The 26,602-nt window shown below is 43.5% G+C and overlaps 1 protein-coding gene across 9 annotated transcripts in view; it reads right to left on the minus strand.

The window, feature by feature from the left end:
- SLC16A12 (solute carrier family 16 member 12) overlaps nt 1–15,491 on the minus strand; it is a 79,668-nt gene extending 64,177 nt beyond the window's left edge. For 3 of the 9 annotated variants that reach the window (XM_038578164.1, XM_038578155.1, XM_038578165.1), the window contains exon 1: nt 14,444–14,561. The gene's annotated coding sequence lies outside the window, so the exon portion shown is untranslated. Of the gene's footprint in view, nt 1–5,989; nt 6,277–14,058; nt 14,151–14,443; nt 14,562–14,975; nt 15,350–15,370 lie in introns of those variants that run through there. The other 6 variants (XM_038578159.1, XM_038578157.1, XM_038578158.1 and 3 more) reach the window with 6 other exon arrangements.
- Nucleotides 15,492–26,602: the final 11,111 nt, after the last annotated feature.

A 26,602-nucleotide genomic window follows, 5' to 3' on the forward strand; every position in this document is an offset into this window, starting at 1 on the left:
GCTGAATCAAGCTGGAAAGGGAAATTTTAGCTCAGTGCCTGGTCTTTGCCCTTGGAAAGTTCTCCAAACTGAAGAGGAAGACAGTGAGTAACTGTTTTAAATCCCCTCGTACTACTTGGCAAATGACAGGAACTAAGTGGTGCTGTAGTTTCCCATTTGAATTGTAGCACTTCTTCTGGGTCAACATTCTGGCCAAGTTACAAGAGTTTTGTGGCCAATCTGATATTTCCAATAAGGGTCAGGAACCCACTGAATCCATGATAGGCAAACAGTTCTTGACAAGGCTTAATTCAAGAAAAATTCAAATGTTTAAGAGCCTTTTTAAAAAAAATTCAAAACAAAAATCCTATTGGTAGAAGGGGGAGGTTAGAAATATCAAATGTAAACCTGATTCACTCACATGTAGAATTTAAGAAATAAAACAAATGAGAGTGGGGGGGGAGTGGGGGAAGGGAGAGAGGCAGCCCAAGACACAGACTTTAACTCTAGAGAACAAACTGATGGTCACCAGAAGGGCAGAGGGTGGGGGGAGGGGTGAAACAGGTGATGGGGATGAAGGAGGGCACTTGTGATGAGCACCAGGTGATGTAGAGACATGTGGAATCGCTATGCTGTACACCTGAAACTAATATAACACTGTAGGTTAACTATATTGGAATTAAAATAATAAAAAATAATGTAAATCTGAGATATAAGAGAAAGTAGGAGAAGCAGTATGCCCTCCCGTTCCCTTCTGTAAAGTCTGAATTATTTTAGAGATAATTTTGAAAATTCAAATCTAGAAAAAGAAGCAAATAAAGAAGGTGCTATTTGAATGTAGAAAGATCTGGGTTGAAATTCAGGCTCTCCCACTGATTTGCTGTGTAACCAGGTAGGAGGGGCATCCTGGGGTCTCCAGTTTCTACTGCTGCCCAGGGTGGTACGGGCCCTCCCCCAAACAACTTGTCACTGCCAGAGCACTCTCTGTGTCCCCCCCAGTCCTGGTCACACTGTGTGGTCTACTGATGGTCCCCTCCAGAGTCCCACTCTTTTGCTTCTTCCTATTATCCCACTTGACACACTTGTGTTTAAAATTAGCTGAGGAAATGTACACTGGGTGTTATTCTGTATGTTGGCAAATTGAACACCAATAAAAAATAAATTTATTATAAAAAAAAGGAAATGTACAAAGGACAAATACAAATACAATTTGTATATGCTATGGTTGCAACTACAATTTTTTAAAAATCTATTTAAGAATAAGGACAGTTCCTTCCTCTGACTTTCCATTGCTCACATAGCTTTATTCATCAATATATCTGATGGGGTAGGAAGAGGTGGGAAGAGGCATTTTTTAGGAACCGTTGAGAGAATTACAAGGGAAGTAAAGTCATATGAATACAAGTCTTCATATTTCTACCACAACGCCAAAACAGATTCTCCATATTCATACTGCATCAGCAAAAAAACCCAGTATATCTCACTTCATTGTCTGCAACAACCTACTTGAATATTGTCTAAGAGCAGAGTTCCCAGCATGAGAGCCAGAACTATGAATAAAAAGCAGATGTTAAAAAAAAAAAAAAAAGCAGATGTATATCAAAGACCCTCAGGGACTCTATCTCTTCAGGGAGACCTTCAGGGAGGCAGACCAAGAAGCCTCAAGGGCAATAACTCACATTAAGGAAAGGATGAACCAAGATGGACTAGTTTCTCCCCAGGACTTTACGAACCAATGAGAAGGAATTGACATAGGCTGGATTTCCTCAAAATCCAGCATAGGCTGAGCCACAGAAACACTGTTTTTACTATAATTGCAAGGGGGACCTGGGAAAATGTAAGTTAGATGGGGTTTTAGAACAGTTCAAAATATTTTATGATCCCAGACAGATAAAATATAGTAGAACGAGAAAATGCATAATGCCCAAATAACTCTAGTGTGTCATTTTCACCATTCAAAAACCTTCCATGTGGCTCAGCAGTTTAGCGCCGCCTTCAGCCCAGGGCATGATCCTGGAGACCCAGGATCAAGTCCCACGCCAAGGTCCCTGCATGGAGCCTGCTTCTCCCTCTGCCTGTCTCTGCCTCTCTCTCTCTCTGTGCCTCTCATGAATAAATAAATAAAATATTTAAAACAAAAACAAAAACCTTCCATGAACCAATCGGGCAATCCATATAAAAAGTTTCAAACCCGTTGGTCTAGATTCTCCCTTTCAGGGGAACTATCTTAAGGACAGAAACCAAAATATGGGAAAAGTTCACTTCACAACAACGTTCAAAGCAGGGTAATTTGCAACAACAACAACGAAAAATGACGCCCCACCACCTACTGACTTCACCCACCACCTACTGACATCATTACCTGATGGATCTCATGACCACTAAGCCTCAATACAAATGCAAATCCAGGCTTGACTTCTTCATGAGGCTCAGAGACAATATAGACAAGCATCTAATAAACATCTAATATTTCTAAAGCATAAATATACAAAAAAACTTATGTTTGGGAAATAAAGGAACAAGGAAAAGAAGAGTATCAAATATTCTAAAAGCACTTGTACACCTGTGTATTGCAAATCCCTGGCAAGGTGAGCCCTGAACTAGTTAGCTAAAGACCATCATCGGCAGACAAGGGAGCAATTGTCAGAGGCCCCAGAGCCAGCTTCCACTACTGGGTCACACAGGCCAAAAAAACTGAAACGCATAGGTGAACTGAACACCACCCCCTTCTCTGTCCCTAGCCTTACAGTTCCAGATCCCAGCTTAAAAGAGATCAGAAATAAAGCATTTAGTAGAATGCCTTGAGTATGATGGTTGCTTAATATGTGTTTAGTGAGTAATAAAGAAAATGCATCAAAGCCCATAGCAAGTGCCTGGATCACATAAGTGCTCAGTAAATGGAACTGTTATTCGCATCATCGTTATCATCATCATTGCTAAATGACAAATTAGCTCCTTAACATTTATATAAAGTGTTTTCCAGACCACGATGATCCTCTAAGAGAAAACAGAAGCTCACAGAAGCCGGTGATTTGCCCGAGTTCATACTGCCAGCAAATGCTGAAGTGGGGCTTGACCGCCATCCGAGGCTTGTTACCCTTGAAAATGCTGGAAATTTATAACCATGGCCTCAAGCCTTCTATCATGGACGTGATTCCCAACATCCAGTCCATCCCAAGTGGTTAATCAAGAATTACAGCAATCCTGTTGGGCCTGCCAGTCATGGACTGATTTAAGGAAAGGGCAGTGACCCCATCTTTGCCAGGGATAAGGAAGTCTTTTGGGAGCTTCTGGGAAAGATTTCCTCACTACTGAGAAGGCACGAAGATGCAGCTTCTCCCCCTCCACTGGATGTTTCCTATCTCCTTGTGACTCTTTGAATAATTGTAGCCATCTGGGAACCACAGGGCAATCAGGTTGAGAATGAAACCAACACATGGCAGGGACAGAGCCAAGAGAATCACAGAAAAATAACATCAGAGCCCAAATGTTCTGCTCCCAGACTTTCTCCTAAATGAAGAAATCCTTTTACTTGCCAGTGAAGCCAGTCCACGTTGGGGTTTCTGTTCCTTATACCCCAGAACAGCCTACCTGATTCACTATCTACACATGCCACTCATATTCATATCATGCTCAGCACACATATTCTGTCCCTAGGCAGTAGTTCCATGTCTTCACGTGTGGGGCTGCTGAGCTTACATCAGATCTAATTTTGATTTCCTGAAATCCTGAATGGGCAGAAGAGAAAAGCAGACAGTGGTATGCACAGCTGTGGAGGCAAAGACACCACACTGAGTCCTCATTTAAGTTTCTGGCCCCTCTCCCATGACCCCCACCTCCACAGATCACAACAAAGCTCAACAGCTGGAAGCCTGATGATCTTCAGTTGCTTCTCTACCCAGAGTGCTGTACTGCACATTCCCAGAGAAAAGAAAGATGGGGGAGAAGGAAGAAGAAGAGGAGGTTTCATCTGAGCACACAGTCCTTTCTTTCCATGGTGATAATGATGAAGTTGCTTGTGAAACGTAGTTTTTGCCAACGGATACTTGCAAGTTATTTTTTCAAAAGCTACCATGCAAAATAGAAGCTATTCAACCATTTTTTTGACAATGTTCTATTGAGACTATCAGATGATATTTATTGCATGCCAGAGATCAGCCAACCTTTTGCATCTTTTCCAAGAACCATAATATGCTTGGGTTGTAGCTTTCTAAAGTCCAGAGCAGTCCTTAGGGCTACTGGGCACCATCTTCCAACAAGAATCAGAGTATAGTAAACACATGCCCAACATCTCTGCCAATCTCAGCCTCAATCTTGACCTCATCACATCCTGTAAGATTCACCTCCATTCAATTTCAGCCATGTATTCCCCAAGTCATCAACCAAGGTCACCTGCACCAATCCTCACTTTTGAAATCTACGGTAGTTGTGAGATGTTAGTATCCCTCCCTAACCCCAGCCTTCTCTCCTCCACAATTCCCTAACTCTTCTTGCACCTGGTTTCCAACCTCCTTGAGCTCCCAGGCCCCTGGCCTCTCCCATTCCCTTAGCTTGCCTGCTCCTTAGAGACTGGAGCTTGTTCTCCATCATGTCAATTGCTCTCTTTTTGACACCCCCACTCCTTCCAAGCCACCAATCCCCAATTTTGAATCAATCTGACCATCCAAACATTTCAGTTCCTATAACTGGTAAGGCAAGTTTTGCTAGAGGAAGTCTCTCAACCTTGCAAATTAAAGGCGCAGTGATGATTTCCAACCCAAACTAAATGCGTGGAGTGACTCAGCAACAACACTTGTACCTGTTCCACATGCACACTGCTTATTCAAGATCTTAAGTACTCCATGTACTCCTCAGCAAGGACCAGCTTGAAAGGCATCCTGGTCCGGCCTCTGAGCAGCTGCACAACCTCCGGCAAGATGCTTAGCCCATCTCTGCTGTTATTGTCTCATTTGTAAAATTAGGATGAACTCCATCCTCACATGACTGTTGCAAGAACTCAGAGAGTTAACATACATAGTGGTTTTAACAATGCTTAGAACATATAAAATGTCCCCAAGATACCAGTTACTAGTTTGTAGAGAAAACATGGGCTGTTTTTTTTTAAAGATTTTATTTATTTATTCATGAGACACACACACACACACAGAGAGAGAGAGAGAGAGAGAGAGAGAGAGAGAGGCAGACACAGGCAGAGGAAGAAGCAGGCTCCATGCAGGGAGCCTGATGTGGGTCTCCAGGATCATGCCCCGGGCTGAAGGGCTAAAGGCGGCACTAAACTGCTGAGCCACCCGGGCTGCCCACATGGGCTGTTTATTTTCCATTTTTTCCTTCAGCTTTATTCCTCCAGTTCATCCCTATCCACATGCATCCTTAATCCCTTTTGTTCCCTTGACAAAGAAAGATGCTCCCTCTCGTATTTAATTTCTCAGGTAAGTCTCCCCTCTCCTGGATTCTCTATTTTGAACCTAGACCTTTACACTGGATCCTCTTTAGCCTATAAATTTCCCCAAATATCTCTCACCTTGAAAGCAGGAAGGAGGAATGCAAGAGAGGAAAGAAGGGAAGAGGATTGAAGACGGGAAGACGGCCCCACACCGGTCAACCCTGCCTGCCTCCCAGCAGCCCCCACTTACCTTCTTCCCTTCACAAACCCAGCCTCTTAAGGACCCGTCTATACTCTCCTCTTTTCTCATTCCCACCTCAATGGAATGGAATTTGCCTCCACCCTCCCCTATATGCCACTCAAGCTGTTTTTAAGCACCAGTGACTCCTAACTGCCCGCGGTAACTCTGCCATCCTTCATCAGTTGACCTCTCTGTAGCATCTGGCACTCCCTCATTATTGAAACTCTTTCTTCCTTGAATTTCCATGACAGGAGTCTTCCCTATTTATTCTTCTTCCCTATAGATCTACACTTCTTGCTTTCTTTTGCTAGATTCTTCTTTCTCTGACCACTCATTAGATGTTCTGTCATTGATTCATATATTCAACAAACACATGGAACACTTACCACATCTCAGGTACCATGACAGCTGCTGGGCCGAGCGAAGCAGCAACAGTTGAAGCACAACTCCAGAAGGCACTCTTCCCAGTGAGGCGCATCTACTCAGACACATGAGTGGTGCTTTCTGGAACTGCACAAGGATTTTATCTCTGACCCATCTCACGTCTCTCTATAAACACTCTCCCTGATTATTTCCAAACACAGGACTTGAACCGCGAACAATGGCAGTGACATTGGAAAGAAGACATAGTCCCTGCCCTCTCTGTTGGTCTAGAAAAAGATCAGCATGTAACCTGAGGGAAAAAGAAAGGTACAATGACCAACATGTGCCCAAGGTATAATGTGAACATACCCTAATTATTCTCCACAATTTTTTGACCCATTTCACACTTCATTCTTTATATGTTCCTCGGGTAATTACACCCAATTATGTCTCGTTTGTCCAATCCTGTCATGTTCAACTGAGCCTATTAGCTGATGGTGTCCACACTTGTATTGCTCGCCCAGAATATCAAATTGCCTATCAGACATCTCCACCAAATGCCCTAAAGGTCATCAAGCACCAAGAAGTATAAATAGGAATAAAGTAGAAGTCTTCATCATGAGGCAGGAACTTTACTCCCCATCTGTACCATTTCAACAGACCCCTACCTCATCACCTTCTTGGACCTTTCTTCAAGCCTCATCCAGAAATGTGTGTTTGAGACACAAGCTAATTTTATCACCAAACCCCCATTCCCACCCCCACTCCTCTGTTCAAAAGCCTTCAAGAACTCCTCTTAGAAGCCAAAGCAAAACCGAAACTCCTCTGTGTGGTACATCAAGACCCTGAATGATCTTGCTCCCGCCAGTTCCTCTGATCCCATCTGGCTTCCAGCCACATGTTCGCCCTGCAGGTCAGCTACACCTAACCCCCCTGAAGAACCACACGAGTCTTTCAGTGCCCAGTGTTACTTTCCTACCTCAGCGCCTTTGTACAAACTGTGCCTGCTGCCTAGAATGCCCTTCCTCAGGTTGTTCACCTGAGGAAGCATTAAGTACCTGACAGCATTAAGTACCTCTGGCTCTGAACCAAAGCAAGTGGTCGCTTAGGTGACTCATCACCATGCCCTAACTACTTGTCCACACATCTGCCTTCCCTAGGAGACTGTAAACCTTTGGGTAAGACCCTGTCTATTCCCTGTGGGCCTTCAGCACCTGACACAGTGTCTAGTACATGCTGGGTACTCAGCAAACATTTGCCTGATGAAAAGATAAATTCACTGAGTTATTTTAACATTGCTTAATCCCAGTATTTTTTTATTAGAGGCTTTAAAAGTAACTAATTCTATTTTATCTCATTCAAATGTCTCTTCCAAGCTTAAAACTAACAAAAAATTTTTAAAAACAAAACTGAAACTTTACCTTAACACAGCCTGTATTTGCTGCTAATTAGATATATGATCATGCAAAATTTTGTAAAGAAAGCAGAATGTGCCAGAATGATTCTGAAATGCCAACTCATATGCATCAGCTATTCAATGTCATTTGAAATTTTTTTAATTTATAAAATTTTATTGATTAAGTAGGCTTCATGGAGCCCAACACAGGGCTTGAAATCACTACTCTGAGATCAAGACCTGAGCTGAGATCAAGAGTCAAATGTTTAGCCAACTAAGCCACCCAGGTACCCTCTAATGAAATTTGAAATTTTAATTAGACCTTAATTTCTCATAAAATTAGAATATATGGTTATCTAGAGTTTATCTTTTTTTTAAAGCTTTTTTAAAAAAGACTTTATTTATTCATGAGATACAGAGAGAGAGGCAGAGACACAGGCAGAGGGAGAAGCGGGCTCCATGTAGGGAGCCCGATGCGGGACTCGATCCTGAGACTCCAGGATCACGCCCTGGGCCAAAGGCAGGTGCTCAACTGGTGAGCCACCCAGGTGTCCCTAGAACTTATCTTTTTTGAATGTGGAAGGAGTCAAATGAAAGAAGTAAAAACAAGAGGGAAAAATATGTAGTGCTTAATTTTTTGATACAATGACCCTTATCACTGGAACTCCCTAACTATTAAGTAAAATATTTTTGCCAGTGTCTTCTTCATGAACATTTATTTATTCTTTACCATGGTACTTTGATTTTTTTCTGAGAGGGTTTATGAGTTTATAAATTATGTTAACAGGCTGTTGCCTATTAAGACTTGTAACAAATTTGCCAAACAGCTGGCCAGCATTGAAGTTAGGATCTGTGTCAAAGAAACAAAATAAAGCTTCAGACCCCTTGGAATGGGGACTTACCTGAGGTCTCACTGGGACCATACTCAGAACCTAGCAGTCACCACTTTAGCACCACAAGTTTAGAATGAAGACCTGGAGTGAGGTGCGGGGGGGTGGAGTCCATGTTTTTAAAAACCAAGAAACCATAATGCTTCTTAATAAATCACTGCATGCCAAAAACACAGCAATGGCTCTCTCAGTACCAAATCCATGAGGCAAACACTCAAGTTTATCTTCTCCTTCTGTACATCAATACACATATAGAAGGAGCCCTCTAGGATATGTAGGGTATTCAAAGAAAGAGAAAACTTCCTTGGCTGCTTTCCACAGCCTATGCTCCGACCCTACCCCATACCCCCACCCCCACTTGTATACACTCAGGTTCCAGTTCTTTTGACAATTATGCCCAAGCATATGTGGGGAAATAGCAAACTAAAGAGAAAACTTTATTGACCACAATGTGAGTACAGAGAGTACCTGACCCAGCACAGCCATTCTTCAGAATTTTATCTTTGACTCACCACACATCTCTCTATCAACACTCTCATTGGGTGGTTACCTCCATACACACAGGACTTACACTGACTCTATGCTAATAACTCCCAATCTATGCTTCTTGCCCAGAATATCTAACTGCTCATTTGGCTCTCTCTCAGGCACAGAGGATATAAAGTTAATAAGACCAATGTCTTCCCATGCATTTTCAACACAGGTACACAGTAGTATTTTGAAATAATTAGGAACTACCAGAATGACATAACCAAATTTGGCAGGGAAAGGGAAACAGAAACTTACAAACACGTGGCCCAATCATTTACAAACCTATTTTCACCAAGAAATCCATTGTTCAGATAAAATCTTACTTGGAAACCCAAACTGTGAAATCTAGAATAGCACACCTGCTCAGGTTACAGAAGAGATCACCATAAAGAACCCCACGCTGGATGAAGGACATCTTTCCCCGCATTGTCCCCATGTCCCTAACAGCTCCCGAGACTCTTTGAAAACTCACAGAAATCTGCAAAACAGAGTTCAGACTGGTCAAATCCATCACAGTGCTACTTTTAATACAAAAATCAAAAGTGAAGATACATTTGGGGATATCTAACTGGTAACAAGGGGTAAGAATTCCCATTACTATGTAAAATAAGAACAAATGTCATTAAAAACAAGATCACTTCTAAGAAGTCCACTAGATCAGCATTTTTCACTTTGTCTATCACGGTACCACATTTCTCAAAGACAATAAAAGTACTTGTACCTTAAAGTTACTTGTGGAAAAGCCTGAGTACAAAATCTTTCTGTATTTTAATATAGTTTTCTAATCTTTTACAGCTTTACCACATCTCAGCAGTAGTAAGCTGTTTGTTGATGTTGCCCTTTCTCTTTTTAGCTTCATTGTCTTTGGAATAGGGGTTGAGATAAAATTTCTATTTTAATCATTTTAAAGGCTACAGTGGTTTTTAGTGCACTCACATGTTATAAAGCCATCACCACCATCTAATTCTGGAACAAAGCCATCATCCCAAAAAGAAATGACGTACCCATTGCCAGTCATGATCAATTTTCCTCGCCCCCACACCACGCCAACCACGGACATACTTTTGTCTCTATGGATTTGCCTATTGTGGACGTATCATACAATCTGTGGTCTTTTGCATCTGGCTTCTCTCACTTAGCATAATGTCTTCATGGTTCATGTTATAGCATGTGTTGACATTGTTTTTCGAAATAACTTACTTTTATGCGCCTATGGCAATCAATTTAGTTTTTATAGAAAAGCATTCTTTGGCATTTACCTTATGTAAATGTATCATTGTATCACCTTATGTAATATTTCATTAAACTGCAAAATTATAATGGCCAGTGCTACTGGAATACACAGGACTATGAGCAAACACTACTATAAGCATGCACAAGAGCTCATAAAAAAGCAAAGTACACCAATTTACTGTGATGATAGCTATTTGCCACAGTGACCTCTGTGCTCTCAGCAACAACCAGGAGGGGTTTCAGAGGGAAGGAGAGTACTGGCTAACCCTGAGTTGTTGGTTGTTCTTTTTTCCTTTAAAGATTTATTCATTTATTTTAGAGAGAGAGAGAGAGTGGGTAGGGGGAGAGGCAGAGGGAGCGCGAGAGAGAATCTTGAAGCAGACGCTTGCTGAGTGCGGAGCCCGGACGCAGGGCTCAAGGTGATCAGGTCCCCAAGATCAGGACCTGATCCGAAACCAAGAGTTGGCCACTTAACCAACTGAGCCACCTAAACATCCCAACCCCGAGTTATTTTAGTGTGGGTCAGTACTCTATTACCCAAGATGGAGGGCGAAGCATGCAGAAGTGATAAGTGTTTATCATGCAACCCAACACAGCTTTACCTGGCCCCTAAAAGGAACTCTTTGATAGTTCTTTAAAAAAGAAAAAAAAAAAAAAAAGCAAAGGTATGTTCCCATAAAGACAGATCTACCCTCCTGCTTCTAGGAAGCTTTACCATCCTACCTGTCTTTCAAGGAGAAGCTCAAGCATGTCTTCCCCAAACCTTGTACTCCTCACAGCATCCGCATGCTCTGCATGCTTTCTCTCCTCCTCTTTAATTTCCAAAGTACTTACCTACCTCATGGTGTTCACAACCTGTCTTATAGCTAGTCATACAATGTCTTTTTTTTCCCCATACGAGGCTGTAAGCTATTGCAGAGGCAGGTTCTGTGGCTTTATATCCCCTACTGCCACCAGCATGGAAAAAGAGGTGCTCAAAACCCCATCTTCATACAAATATATAAAATAAGGAGAAGTTCAATAAGTATTTATTATTTATTAAGTAAACAAAGAAGGAGCACATTAAATAATTTATTTAGGTGTGTGACTTCCTATGTGGCTACAGCAGCTCACCCCATCCATCAATGTGGGATAAAAGAAGAGGGAAAGCGGAGTTGAGCATCTGATGGGGCAACGTGGTGGCCAGCTGAAGGCAATCAACTAATCTGGGTCCCTAGCGGCCATCAGAAATCATGACTCTTGGATGCCTGGGTGGCTCAGCAGTTGAGCATCTGCCTTTGGCTCAGGGCGTGGTCCCGGTCCAGGGATAGAGTGCCACATCGGGCTCCCTGCGAGGAGCCTGCTTCTCCCTCTATGTCTCTGCCTGTGTGTGTGTGTGTGTGTGTGTGGTGAATATTTTTTTTAAATCTAAAAAAAAAAAAAAAAGAAAAAAGAAAAATCGTGACTCTTCTCCAAGTGTTTAACAGAGACCATATTCAAATAGGACATTGTTAGATAATGACACTTTCTGACATCCTTTGATGTCGAACAAATTAAAAACAGAAAAATCTTGGTACTCAGAATCTCCCAACATCAAATGTGGATTTGATTTTTTCTCAATTAAATTATTATACTCTACCACTTTAATGGGTGAGTTTTGAGATATCCTACCAAGGTTCTCAGAAGCAAATAGCTTCCAAATTAGCGATTTTTAAAAGCAAAGCAATAGGTTAGGTAAGGAATGCATAAACAACCACAAAAGCTGCACTGAATACTTTTTTTTGGCTGTATACGACTGAAAAACTGCCAAGTTCATTTTGATAAGCCTTTGTTAAAAACAATAAACATGCCTAAGCTTGCAAACCATGCCATTTTGAAGAAAAAGCAGTTGGGGGAACTAGAAAAATGCTTAAAACTGGAATGTCTGAATAAAACCTTCCGTGGTAACGGATTTACCGAGAAGCCACAACACTGTGAGGCCTGGGGATGCGGAGGGGAGTGGGGGACAGAATGTAAAGTGAGAGAAAATGAAAGCAGAACACCATCTTCATAAATAAATAAGAAGCTCCATCTCACACATTGGTACAATTACCGTATGCAACACTAACATGGCTAGCGCTAACGCTATCAAGAACACGAATTCTCCCACACTTCATTAAGTTTAATGTCAGCACAATGATGTCCCTGCACTAAAGGAAATATAATTTAAGGGTCTCCAAATGAACATACATAAAATAGACAACTGTGGGACCCGCTCTTCATGTACAGGAGGATATACATTCATAGGAGTCAAAGTACTTTATATGAATTCCCTTCTTTTGTTTGTTTTCAGTGATTATAAAATCAGCAGGATCAGGGGATTGGAAGGAAGATAATTTGGAACATTTATGTTCATTTCCCCACTTTAGGCAAAACCAAAATTCTCTTCTATCTGCCAAACAAAATCCAGAAAAAATTCCAATGAATGAATCACAACTTGAGCTCCACAGAAACAAACTTCGTTGCTGTGTTGGCGGATAGATCCCAAATGCCCAGAACAGCACCAGGCACATAGTAGGCACTATATAATATAGTAGGTGAATAAATATCTCTGTTAAATTGAACTAAACTGAAAAACATAAACAATGTGCAATGCCCAAAATGCTGAAGAAGTCAGCTTAGTGTTCCCATCTCAGCTCTGTTATAAGTTCATGCTGTTCATCATGGCACACAAATGATCCTCATATCCTCCTTTTCTCAAATTGGCCCTGAAGTCATACATTGTACCTTTCACTCTAACCAGTCATCTCCACAGGGAGCTGAGATTCCAAGGAGAGATGGAGATAAACTGAGCCCACCTGTTTTGAGTACCTTTCTTCTCTGGATATTTGTCTAGGATATATCTGCATATTTATTCATCATTGTTCAAGAATGCAAATATTACTTAAAATTAAGGGTTTGTAATTTTAAAACTGTACTACAGAGGTGGTTTGACTAAATCAACCTCTCAATTATTTCAAAACTCCACCAGTTAAAATAAATAAATAAGAACAGGAAAATGATATCATTCCAGGTGATTCTACTTATATCCTTTTTGTTCAAAATGCCTAGAAGCAAGATGCTTTGAAAGCAGAACTAAGTGGAGAGGAGAAGGCCTGGACTGTGGTGTTGCTTCCATCACCAATGAACAGTATGAGTTTAGCCAATCCTTGCCAATGGGCATCTGAGCTTCCTGGCAGGCAAGGTAAAGGGTTTGAGTAGAAGATCCCTAAATCCCTTTTCAATTTCCAAGATCCTGTGATTATGTGACCAAATCTAGTCACTTATTTATGACTCTTTATTTTCATCATTTATTTCGTTAACAGACATACTTCGGGCACCTGGGGAGAGTCAGACACCATTAGCCTAGTTTGGCATGATAAGGGGTGGTAGAGGGCAGGGAGACAAACTGCAGGATCCGTTGATGATTTTAAAAGCTAGTGATCTCAGGTATCTGTGGAGACAATGTGTTTCTAAATTTGTCAGGCTTCCACCTCCAAGCAAATGGTGGGTACTCCTAAGGGGATGGGGTAACTGGATGACGGGCAGTGAAGAGGGCATCTCTTGATGGGATGAGCACTGGGGGTTATACTATATGTTGGCAAATTGAATTTAAATTTAAAAATATAAAAAAAAAAATTGTCAGACCTTGTCTTTCTTCTGGGTTCAGCTGGCTACGCCTTTAGAGTGCCCAGCTCTCAGCAAACAAGTTGGATGAAACAATTTGAGTCCCATCAGAATGGAATGGTTTAACCAGTGTTCTGGTAGGTTCCATCTGACTCAACATGGGGGGTGGGGCGGGGAGAGTTGTAAGATGGTCCGAAAGCTGAGTTGTGGAAACGGAAGGCTAACCAAATAGCCCCAGGGCTTACTGGAATCGCGCTTTAAAATTTTGCTTGCCAACACTTGTCCCTAAGTGTGCACTACAGCTATCAGGGCCCTCCTTGAGGACAAGAAACGGAAGAGAAATTAAGTTCAGTAAAGTGAGGGTTCTGAAGGCTGACGTGTTGTTAGTACATTACACACGATAGATGAAAATCATTACCTGAGGCAGAAGATTTAAAACATTTTTTTGAAAAAGACACCGACAGCCCAGTCCAGCGGAAAAGCAGTCTCTCTCCCACCGGGAAATCTGCCCTTGGAAAGCACGGGGGGGGCGGGGGGGTCAGAGGCGCTTCCTCTGCGGCCACCTGCGCGGACCCTGCAGGGGCGCGGGCCCGACACCCGCAGGACAGGTGGGCACGGCCCGAGGGGCCCGGGTCCGCCGCGCAGGAGCCCCGCGTCCCCTGAGCCCCGCGCCGCCGGGGAACCGGGAGAGGAACGGCCGCCCGCGGGAGGCTGCGCCCGGGGAGCCCAGCCCGGCCCAGCCCAGCCCAGCCCGGCCGCTCCCCGCGCCCCGCGCCCCGCGCCCGCGCCCGCCGCGCCCTCACCTCGCGTGGACCGCTGTACCCGGCGGCGCGCGGACATGCCCCCGGCGCACCCTTCCCGGGCCGCAGCCGCCGCGGTCCGCGCTTCCGCGGGGCGGGGAGCGCTCGGGGCGGAGGCGCGGGCGGGCGGGGGCGGAGGCGCGGGCGGGGGGCGTCGCGGGGAAGAGCCCGGCGCCCGGACTCCGAAACGCGCCGCAGGTTCGGCCCCCGCCCGCCCGCGCCGCGGCGGACCCTGCCCCGCGGGCCGAAGGGGCTCTCGGCGGGGATCGGCCCTCGGCGGGGCGCGGGCGCGGGCGCGGGCGCGGGCGCGGGCGCGGGCGGGGGCGCGGGCGGGGGCGGGGGCCGGCGCGGTTCTGTGGCGGGTCCGCCCGCGTGTCCCGAGCCCGCCCGCCCGGGGACCGCCCTGCGCTCCCGGGGGCCGCCGAGACCCGGAGCAGCCGTGGGCGAGCGGAGGGAGCTCCGTGCTCTCCAAAGGAACTTTTCCCTGCAGGTCGGCGAGCAAGGCCTGGAGAAGGCGGGCAGGGGGCTCCCTTACACGGTGATGGCAGGGATGCGTCTTCCGCCGGCCACAGCTCGGGAAACTGAGGCTCCAAAGTGTTAGTCTAAAGCGTGGTGTCTTGGAGTTAGATGAAGCCGGATTCAACTCTCCTGAAACGCTTGTGCCCTTGAGCGAGTTAAGCCCCTGAGCCTCACTGTCCTCTCCTGCGAAGGGAGAATAATCACAGTCCCTGTGTGTGCGGGGCGGACCCGGTGAAGGAGGTGCAGGTGCTGGGCGCGTAAGACGCCCCCGCGAGACGTTACTGCGGTTGGCCTGCCGAGGTTCGCCCCATCCCGCCAATGTTGCCTGAAAGCTGGGGTCTCAGGGGCCTGCAGAAGCGGCGTCCCAGCTTTGCCCAGACGTTCCCCACCTAAGGCAGATTCTAGGCTAACCTTCCTGTAGATCACTCTGTCGGAAGCAAGTTCCCTCATCTGCCGGTCTGATTCCAACCTCTTGCCGTCTCCACCCTTCGCTGCTCAACAGCACCGCGGTCATCTGGGAGCCTGCTAGGGCTGGGAGACCTCCGGCCCAACCCCAGCACCTCTGGGTGGTAATCTGCATCTTAACAAGAATCCTTGGGTGATTCGATCAGTGGCATATCAAAGTTTCAGTATGAGTTAGATTTTTAGGAAAATTTGAAAAGGGAACTGCACAGTTACTGAGCAGTACCCACCCAATACTTCAGGATATTTAAAAAATAGACTAATAAAGCCCTTCCTCAGTTTACCCCTGATCGTTCCTTCTCCCCCTAATCTTCTGCTCTTTATAAATCTGGACTTTATGTCCTATTTTCCCTGCAATAACCTCTGGATTACATCTAAGTAATGATTAGCGAATCTATGTCTAAAACACACCTAAGAATTAGCAAATACGGCTTGTAAAAGAATTCATTAGCACTGAAAATGGATTTATAAATGCAGAACCTTGGAAAGCCCTGAGCACTCATCTGTGAAGGTCTTTAGGTTCCAGGCTTGAACACTTTTGCATTTCATAACATTGTTTTGGGTGGCAAATAAGGTCCATTCTCCATTTAAATAATGTAGGACAACCAGTTCTATGAAAAAGTTTTGAGGAAAAAAAGTTTTGGAGAATAGAAGGAAACCTCACAGGCTTCCTTTCTGTCTAACTAAAGTCACCACTTACAGAGCGGCTCTAGCAAAGCCCAAAGCATGTGCTTTGTTTATTTCGTTAAATGCTATGTGTTTGGGTTTTGTGTTTGTTTTTGATTCTTGGAATGTTCAGATTTAGTTTGCCTGATTGTGGCTCTGGCAGAATGATTTCCGTCCTGTGAGAGTGGAGTAATTGCAGATTGTTGATGAAGAAGAGGGTGATGCCGCCTGGCAGTGCCTGATTTGGAAAGGTCATTTCCGTTTGCGTATGTAAGGCTGTTGAACAATCTGATGCCCTGCGGATGGGCAGTGTGGAAGTGGAGCAGGGAAAGAAGGGGAGAGGAGAGGAATCTCCTTCCTCAGAGGTTGGAGGTTTGGAGGAGGTGGGAGGCGAGGAGAAAGACCCTTCTGCTTGCCCTGGAATCCAACCAGGGAGGAAAGGGAAAAGGCAACATTTCTCCTAAGCAGCGCTACCCAATAGAACATCCTTCAAGGGTGAAAATGTTTCGCATGCCATACGGCTATGAAATGTGGCAATTTATATTTATGTTTTAATGAAAATTCAGGTGGGGTGTGTGTGTGTGTGTGTGTGTGTGTGTGTGTGTGTTTAGTGCTAGTCTGTTGCACTAACCAAGTTTCAAGGGCTCCATACCAAGGTGTGGCTTGTAGCTATTGTATTGGGCAGCATATAAACCATTTTTCCCTCATCACAGAAAGTTTTAGTGTACAGTGGTGCTTAGAGCCAGGATTTTGATGAGGAAGCGAGCCCCAATACTCCAGCTTTTCAAATCTTTGTCAGAACCTCAGCTGTCCTAAGGTGGATGGAGGAATTGATAATTAAATGCAGGCCACTGAGTCCTCGTGGTCACTGAATCCTCGTGAGGGTCAGAATGGAGTAATCCATAGGATGCACTGAATGTAATTCCCTGCATATAGCAAACATGCAAAAAATCTTACCAGTATATGCATTAATAGCCATTTTGCTGTAAAAAATAAAGTTGTTGGGGGGACATAGCACTACAGTTACATCATTATTAGTTAAATGGCCTTTTGCTGACATGTCAGCTGCTCTGGGACTGCAGCTACCATTTAGAGCTGTGCTCCAACCCCACCCCTCCGTTCTTCCTCCCTGCTCAGAGCTGGGCGCTGCCTCTACTGTCCTGGCCTGGAGGCTAGGCATACTTGCTCAAATCCCTACCATTTGGGTCCAGTAATAGGAAGAGTGTTAACTAAAATCATATTGCACCATAGTTCAGAGGAATCAATTTTCAGCTGAGATTCTTGGAAGCGTGACACCTTAGGGTACATCCATTATAGAGGGAATTGTTTGTTCCTGTTATTTGGTCAAACAAGGATGTGTGGACTCAGCAGAGAGAAATGAGAACATTGGCTCCAGGTAAGTAATATTTGGGGTGTCCACGTCAGACCGGAAGCTACTGGAAGCTTAAGGGTTAGGGCTGGCAATTTGAGGCTTTTGCCTAAATAGAAGTTGAAAGCTTATTTTTATGACTAATCACAATTCTAAGGAAAGCGACAAACAGCATACAAAAGATGCGAGTATTGTCAGCTGCCAGTTATACAAATTAGGGCAATCTGTGGAGTGGGAAACAGGGACCTTGTTCCCGGCACACCAAGAAACATAAATTTCTGAATGACCTTCTTCTCAAACTCCTAATCTTCTGGCTTCTTTAATAAAATCACATCCTGTGGGCAGCTTTGGGATCCCATTTTCTTTATTGTCTTCCTCGGTTCCTTTTTCAGCACTTCTTTTCTTACGAAGATTTTCTTAGACTTCAGCCTCTATTTCTCTGCTCTCTTTTCTTAACCCATATCCCACACCCCTTTTGTCATGCCCATGGCTAACACCTGCCTGTCACAGGCAGTGCATTTCCGATTCTGACCTCTTTCTGAGTTTCAGGTCTTCTTGCCAGATCCCCAGTGGACATAGTCACTTAACTTATCCCCACCCCCATCCCTTCAAATGTTAACCTATCAGGAACTGAAGTTATTAGTACACTCTGTGGTTAGCCACCCCCCCACACCCTGACTTTCTGTTTTTTCCTCTTAGACATCACCACCTTGGTCTTTGGTGCTAAAATTCTCCCATTTCCTGTGACTTGAAACAATGGGATTATTTTAACCCCTTTTTCTTCTTCTCAGAGTCCTTAATATAACTGGAAAACATTGAATTTGGAACCAAAAGACCAAAGTAAAAACCCCATTTTTCCACCCTTGGCAGTATGAACTTAGGAAATTTCTTAACCCTCTTAAGCCCATGCTTCTCATCTATAAGCTTAGACCAATAGTACTTTTCAAAAAATATGACTTGAGCAGCTACTTATCCCAGCTTCTGAACTAATTAGGTTAGACTCTCATCCTCCACACTAATTACATTTTGGACCTGATAATTCTTCATCATGAGGATGCCCCATGCATTGTAGGATGTTCAGCAGCATCCCTGGTCTTTACCCAGCAGTAACCCTCCTGGTCATGTCAATCAAAATTGTCTGTAGACGTTGCCACAATGTCCCCTGGGCAGGGGCAAAATCACCTCCTGTAGCAACCACTGGGTTAGAGGAATGCTGAGAGGAGAAGAAGTGCCTCCCTCTCTGGGTCTATGAGGATTCTATGAGATAATGGGCATGAATGCAGCTGGCACAGAGCCTGACCAGGTCAACATCTGCAGAACATGGATATCCACTCACTCACGAAGCTCTGTCAAGTGAAGGTATTTTCTGAAGATCACAGGTGAAAAACATTATTAGAAAAAAATTAATTTAGATTGTGTTGTTCTACATTATTATTCTATCCTAGCAAATACTGTTTTTGAATTTAAGCAACAATAAAACAATAAAACAAATTTCTTATTAAATTTTCTTAATAATTATGTTCTCTCCCTATCTATTCTTACCGATCCCCAGACTCAGATTTCCTTATGCAGAGCCTTCTATTAGTTTAGTATTCCCTTACTCCTGCCAATCTGGACAACTAACCTTTACGGTACTGTTCATGCCCTACATTCTTTCTGCTGGAAACTCTGGTTGTTCCTATTTTACTTATTTATTCTCATTGAAATGGAATTCCTCTGTTGGTTCGCCAAAGTTCTCTTTCATCCAGCCTTCCTGTCCATCCTTCATTATCACTCTCTCCACCTGTTACCCTCTGTCATAGTCTCTTTCTTGCTCTGTGAAGTCATCATGCACATTCCTGCCCAGTGTTCTTTCACCCACACTTTTCCCCATACCTGGACTTCTGCTTCTTCTCTCTCTTCCATCTTTATAAACTTGGTAACATCTTTCCAGGCTTAATTCAAATCCCAACTTCTACTGACACTTGTAACTTCCTTTGTAAGGCATAAAAAAAAAAGTGAATGGTTGGATGGAGGGAGAGAGATGGAGAGTCAGGTGATAAGCAATTTAGTTGAATGTTAACCTAGAATTTAGGAAGCAGCAGATATATACCTTTTCAACATTTTCTCTGAAAATTGTCATAATAAAAATAAATGAGATTAAAAAAATAAAACAAACATATCAAAGCCTTCCCATTTAACTCTAGCCCATAGTGATTAAGAATTCAGGCTCAAAAGAAAAAAAAAGAATTCAGGCTCTGCTTTTAGGTAGATCTGAGTTCAAAGTCAGCTCCACCTTGGGCAATGCAAAATTTCAGCTTCTACACCTACAAAATGAAATAAGAACAACTTCCTTGTAGGTCTGTTGTGGAAGTTAAATGAGGCATAACACTAAAGTACCTAGCACAGGAGCTGACACACAGTAAGGACTTAATAAATGTTCACAGAATTATTCACTATAGGAAGTGATTATTCACTATTAGGAAATTATACACTATTTAGGAAACCACCTAAATATCTGCTGCTGCAAATGGATAAAGAAAATGTGGTATGTGTTTATAAAATGGAATATTATTCAGCCATAAAGAAGGAACTAGATCCTGCCATTTGGAACAACATGGATGAACCTGGAGGACATCATGCTGGGTGAAATAAGCCAGACATGGAAAGACAATTCCTGTATGATATTCCTTACATGTAGAATCTAAAAAATTCCAACTCACAGAAGCAGAGAGTAGAGTAGTGGTTGCCATTGTCGGTGGTGGAAGAAATGGAGAAATAGTGGTCAAAGGATATACGCTTTTACTTATGAGAAAGCTCTGGGAATCCAAAGTACAGCATGGTGACTATAGTTAATAGTACTCTATTGTATATTAGAATTTTCCCAGTGGGTAGATCTTAAGTGTTCTCACCACACACACGCAAGAAAAGTAACTATGTGACATGATGGATGTTTTATTAGCTTGATTGTGGTAATCATTTCATAATGTGTATATATATATATATATCACATCATTACATTGTGCATATTAGATCAATCTTTATTTGCCAATCATATCTCAGTAAAGCTGGGAAAAAATAAAAATAGATGTTAGCTGGGCAGCCCGGGTGGCTCAGTGGTTTAGCACCACCTTCAGCCCAGGGCCTGATCTTGGAGACCCGGGATCAAGTCCCACATCGGGCTCCCTGCATGGAGTCTGCTTCTCCCTCTGCCTGTCTCTGCCTCTCTCTCTCTCTCTCTCTCTCTCTCTCTCTGTGTCTCTCATGGATAAATAAAATCTAAAAAAGAAAAAAATAGATATTAGCTGAAAATAACAAATACTCCTCTCTTGAGCACATAGAGGATAGGCTACTTGGTGGCAGGAACCCTGTCCATTTACAATCCCCCCCCCACACACACACACCTCATGCTAGCAGAATAGGAATTTCAAGAAATCTTTGCAAGATGAGTGAAGGTAGCTATGCATCACCTTGTTTGTTTACCTCTGCTGTTCTTCCTCTGGTAGATTCATTCAATTACTATTTATGAAGCATTTACTCAGAACAAAGTCAGCAGCCATGGGCAGGACCATGATAGCCTCAGACCTAACCCAATGCTTTCTCCCTGAAATCAACAGTCTCCCTGTCTCAGAGCTGCTGTGTGTACAGTTTGAGAGTTCTCTGACCAAGCTGAGATTCCTTCAGGGAACACATCTGGGATGGAAATGCATGTTTCCATAAAGAATGGGAAAGAGACAAAAGCTACTGGTTTTGTCCCAACCAGATGTGGAGTATGGAAAAAAAGGAGGTGAGAAGTTCCCCAGGGCCTGACCCACAGACTTCATGACCTGCCCTTTCTTGCTCCCATTGGAGGAGCACAAGGCCCTGAGGATTTTAATAACATTGAGCTTTGTTTCCCAGTTAATTTATCCACAATCTTTCAAATTATTGCTGAAACTTTTAGGTCATTTTTTCCCCAATGTATGTGTTTGGTTTTAGCATTTTTGTTCTCCAGATTAAATTTAAATAAAGTTAATGTCCATAATGTTCACAGCTGGTGTACACTTGTTTCCCACCTTGATGTGGCTGGAAGTGGGTTGTGAGGGGGTTTACTGAATCCCCTCCAGTGCTCCAGCCCTGTGTATTCCATTCATTCTTGCAGTGCCAATTTTCCAAGTGAGGGAAAGTAGCTCAGAGTTTTGGGAAGTAAGAGCTCTTGTCCGTTTCTCGGTCCTTCTAGCTGGACTAAGAATCAAATGGACGTGAGACAGATGAACAAGAGAAAATTAAATTTATTAGTGCATTTATAGGGAATCCACACAGACACAGAAATTCTGAAAACAGGCAAAATGAGGTGAGGCATATTTATTTTCCTGAAGAGGGGAAGAAGGTCTAGGACTTCAGAGACAAGGAATGCAAATCACAGGGAAACAAAAAGAGTAGATGCTTGGTATTTAGATGTTTGCCCCGCCATACAGATGGTCACTTAGATAAAATTTACCTCTACCAATAACCCTTATTCTGGGAAAGGCCCTCCCTGACCCCACCCCCAATTTAGATTCTTCTAGGCAGTTCACAGAGAGGCAAAAGTCTCTCAACCTGTAGGGTCTCGATTGTCTTTGGCTTCAAATAATCTTCATACCGGAGCAGCTCATCTTGGGGCAGCCTGCCCTTGGTCCCGACACAGTAGTTCAATGGATTGCCCAATACTATGCAAACTAGAAAGCAGTGCTGGTACGTGGAACCTGGTCAAGTCTGGAGTAGACTGAGTGCAAAACAACTGGGACGCTCTCCACCTCTAGTTCCATATACTTTGTCATGTGAATTTGTATCTTCCCCATCAAAAGTGGGGTCTATTACTCCCCCCTTGAATCCCAGCTAGTCTGGTGATTATTTTAACCAGTGGGAAAGAGTAATAGCAATGGGCTACCTCTGAATCTTAAGAGGCCATGCCCCAACCTGGTGAGCTCTGTCTCTCTGTCTCTCTGTCTCTCTCTCTCTCAACACTGCATGGCCACAAGAACAAACCTGGGCTAGGTGGGAGAACACATGGGGCTGAGTTCAGTCAGCTCAGCCACCCTACCCAAGGCCCCAGATGCCAAGAAAGCCAAGCCAAGATCAGCAAAACTGGCTACGATCCCCACAGCCGGTTTGGGGGACATTAGTGAGCGCACTGAGAACAGCTCGGATCAGGAGAACTGCCCAGCCAGCCCACACACTCACACAGAAATAATGATTTACTGTTGTAGCCACTGGGGTGTTGTGCTTGTTTGTCATGTAGCATCATTTAGCCAAGGAAGAAAATAAATTCACCAGCCAGCAACTCTTGTATGTTATGAAGGGATACACTTTTGCAAACACATCTACCAGAAGTCCTTTCCCCCAGTTTTTATCATGCTACTTTGTTCTTTTCAATTCATCACGGGGGGGGGGGGGGGGGGGGGGGGGGGGGGGGGGGAACACACTGTGAGCAATATACTTGAAAAGAAATAATTTGCATTTCATGGGTCAATTGAATGAGCAGCTAAATTGCAAACCGAATTGCAGTGTGTGTCTCTCCTTCATTTCTCTCATCAGACAAATCCAGTGCAAACCAACCAATAGTTTTGAGTGTCTAGTCTGTTCAGGCACTGTGCACAGTACAATAGTGTTTTTAAGACATGGTTCTTGTCTTCAAGAAATTTACAGTCCGACATATAGGTAGCCATGAAATGAGAGAAACTGAATAATGAGAAAAGATTTCAAGAACCCTGCACTACAACCTGATGTCTCAAAAGGAAAAGATGTGTGACCATTTTGAAAAAGGAAGTCAGAAGTGGAATTCTTGGCAGAGAAGCTGCCCAGGTGGAGGCTGACTTTACAGGTGGGGCTGGAACTCTCTCTGGGAGCCTTTCAGTAAGCAGATAGGAGGGCTGTCTTGGTAGGCGCAACTGCAGGTAATATTATTAGCAAAGGGAAAGTGCAAGGTGTATTTGGCAGAGAGTAAATAAGTCATTTTGATGAGGGCAGAGAAAATCAATAGGATAGAGTGCCTGATGAGAGATGGAGTGGGAGAGACGTGAGGACTGTGCGTGTCTCCAGCCAGGAGGATGGTGATCATTAACAGAAGTTAAGAGGTGGTAGCAGCTGGGGAACTCTGCAATGTTAGACACGTGGAGCTTGAGGCGGGTATGAAATGCTCAGCAGGCTGTTGGAAATTCAGGTCAGGGGCTAAGGGGAAAGGTCAAAATGAGAGATATGGCATGAAAATCTTCAGTGCAAGCAAGCCAAGATGAAACCAGAGCAGAAGGGCAAGGCCTGGATCTTGGGGAATGTCTGCAATGTCTAGTAGGGGAGATAAGAAAGATGTACAGCGGACTGCTGAGCAGGATGTAGCAAGTGCCAGAGGAGTCACAGAGGTGTGATAATGATTCAGAGAAGGGCAAGAGATACACACCAGCAGAGTGGAAACATTCTCTTTCAAGAGAAGAACGAGTGATCATGGGCAGGACCTGCTCTCAGCAGGACCACATGGCTTGTGAAAGTCATTCAGAGGGATGCGTGGCTCCAGCTGGACAACTCACCTGCTAACAACAGAAACACATTACAGACTGGTTACACTTACTTGCAAAAGCAAAAAACCCAAACCATTATAACGGAAAACAAAAACCAGCCAGCTTTGTTTGGGGCTGATTTACCTTTTGTGACCTTCTGTGTTGAATCTTCTTAATGGATTAATTAGCATGTTTCTGCTTCACCTTTATTCATTTTAATAAATTCAGAAAGTATAAATTGATGAAAGATGGGGGTAAAGCCAGTTCAAATAGATAAGGCATCATGGGAAACAAACAATGGCCAAATCCTTTTTTAGTTTCTTTTAGTTTTTTATATGCTGTAAGTATATCCAAAATGTTCTGAAGCTGCACTATGGGACACTATTGTCTCTACTGCTTTCAGCAGAGACACATATTTACACATCCATGTTACTTGTTACTTAGTTCTTGTGGTTATAGATGACACCACAACAACATCATTAAGTTAAGAAAGTACAATTCAAGGACACTTGGCTGGCTCAGTCTGTAGAGCATTTGACTCTTGATCTCAGAGTTGTGAGCTCAAGTGCCACTTTGGGTGTGAAGCCTACGAAAGAAAGAAAGAGAGAGAGAAGGAAGGAAGGAAGGAAGGAAGGAAGGAAGGAAGGAAGGACAGACAATTCATCCCAACCACTGGAAGAACCACTGGTAGAGTTTCTAGGAATATAAATAATAGCTACTGGCTCTATTGTATTTCAGTAGAGTGTGAAGAATAGAAAAGCACAAGGTCCACAAAAAAAAAAAAGAAAAAAAAAAACCCACTTCTTTAAAAAAAAGAAAAAGCTTACAAAAAGGAGCCATAAGCCTGCCAGCAAACTGCTTGCCAGTTGCTTTAAGGTATTTCTAATCAACAATCCACGGGTTAGTTGAAAGCAGTGGATATGTAGTTCCTATCAGGAGACACATCCAGATTAACCATTCTGATCTGTCTCTGCTCTAAGTGCTCTGTTCCAGTAACACTACATGTAGGAACCAGCATTTAATAAGCTTTGCAAGTGGCTCAGCACCCTACAAACAGAGAACCACATGTGGGTATTCTGGGGAGACCCAAGGAGAGTTGGAAAAGAGGAAGGCACCCCAGTAGACGGGACCCAGCCAGCCCCTTTTCTTTTCTTCCTCTTTAAGTGGAGCAGCTCTATTTATGGTTTTATTATATTGAGATTCCATGCATTCCATTTATCAAGCCAGAAATCCAAGAGTCATCCTGTTACCTCCCACATCAATCCATCAGCAAGTCCCGTCAATTACCTCATCAAAATAGAACACCCGATCCACATCACTTGTTTTCCATCTGCTCGGCCAACACCCTAATCTAGCCTGCTGTCTGGTCTTCCACTCCTGGGGTAGTATCCTCCTAACCCATCTACTTGTTTCTGCTCTTTGCCTCCTCCAGACCATTCTCATTAGAACACCAAGAACATTTTTCTCAAAATTTAAATTAGACCACATTGCCTCACAGCTTAAAACTCTTTGGTGGCTCCCAAGCCCTGAAACAAAATCTGGGCCCCTCTGAGCATGTCCCATGAGTGTGTCATGTCCCTGTACACCATCTGGTGCCACATCCCATGTCTTGCTAGAACTGTGGTCACGCTTTGTTTTTCCTCAGCATCAAGCCAAGGAAGTAGAGGCCATTGTATTCCCTCTTCCTCCTGCCTAGAAAGCCCTGCATCTTTTTTTGCAAAGACCTCAGCTAAAAATGTCATCTCCCCAGAGGTCTTCTGATACCATTCTATTTAAACTCAATTTCCCTGATTCTCCATTTTCCTCCATCTTAGCATATTTTTTCCTTCATAATTTTTTTTTTGCAACTTGAGCTTTTTGTTGCTCTTTGCTTTCATTTTGTTTGGCTCTAAACTAGAAAGCTCAGTGTGAACAGGAGCCTTGTGTCGCTGGTAACTAGCATGGTGCCTGACATATATGAGGAACTTAATTATTGGGTGAATTGATAAAAGAACACAAAGTTTTCAAGGTGTGGAAGTCCCTGATTTAAACAAGTTAGAAACTTTCATTTTGGATGGAGTGAGAGTGTGCATTCAGAAATTAAGTGCCATTCTGGAGTTATCTCAGTGACTAAAATTCCCAAGTCTATAGGATGCCTGGCTGGCTTAGTAGGTAAAGCATGTAACTTTTGATCTTGAGATTGTGAGTTTGAGCCTTACACTGGGTGTGAACATTACTTAAAAAATAAAATTAAAAAAAAAGTAAATAAAAAATAAAATTCCTAAGCCCTTTGCTCTTCCAGCCTAGCGGAGCTAGATCACATTGTTGTTGGGAAAGTTCCATGGAGCTAAAAGCTTGTTTTGCCCCTTATGAAGAAAGATTTATTAATGTTCATTTGTAAGTACAAAGATAGCACAATATGAAATAGGAAGAGTTAGAGCTCTTTGAGGGAGAATGCCAATTGATTACGCAGCATGTGTTATTAATACTTGTTATAGTTATATTAAAATCCATGAATCACATGAAATCTCATTTTAAAACTATGGGCTTTTGGCCAAGAACATTATGACAATCTGTTTTGGAGTTAGTCATTATCATCTGGGGAGGGTCTAGAGCAATTAGGTTTGGCTGCTTGCCAACTATAGCACACTAGTATATCGCATTTCCCATTGGTGA

Source organism: Canis lupus, chromosome 28 (assembly GCF_011100685.1).
Source record: "Canis lupus familiaris isolate Mischka breed German Shepherd chromosome 28, alternate assembly UU_Cfam_GSD_1.0, whole genome shotgun sequence".
Classification (NCBI taxonomy): domain Eukaryota; kingdom Metazoa; phylum Chordata; class Mammalia; order Carnivora; family Canidae; genus Canis; species Canis lupus.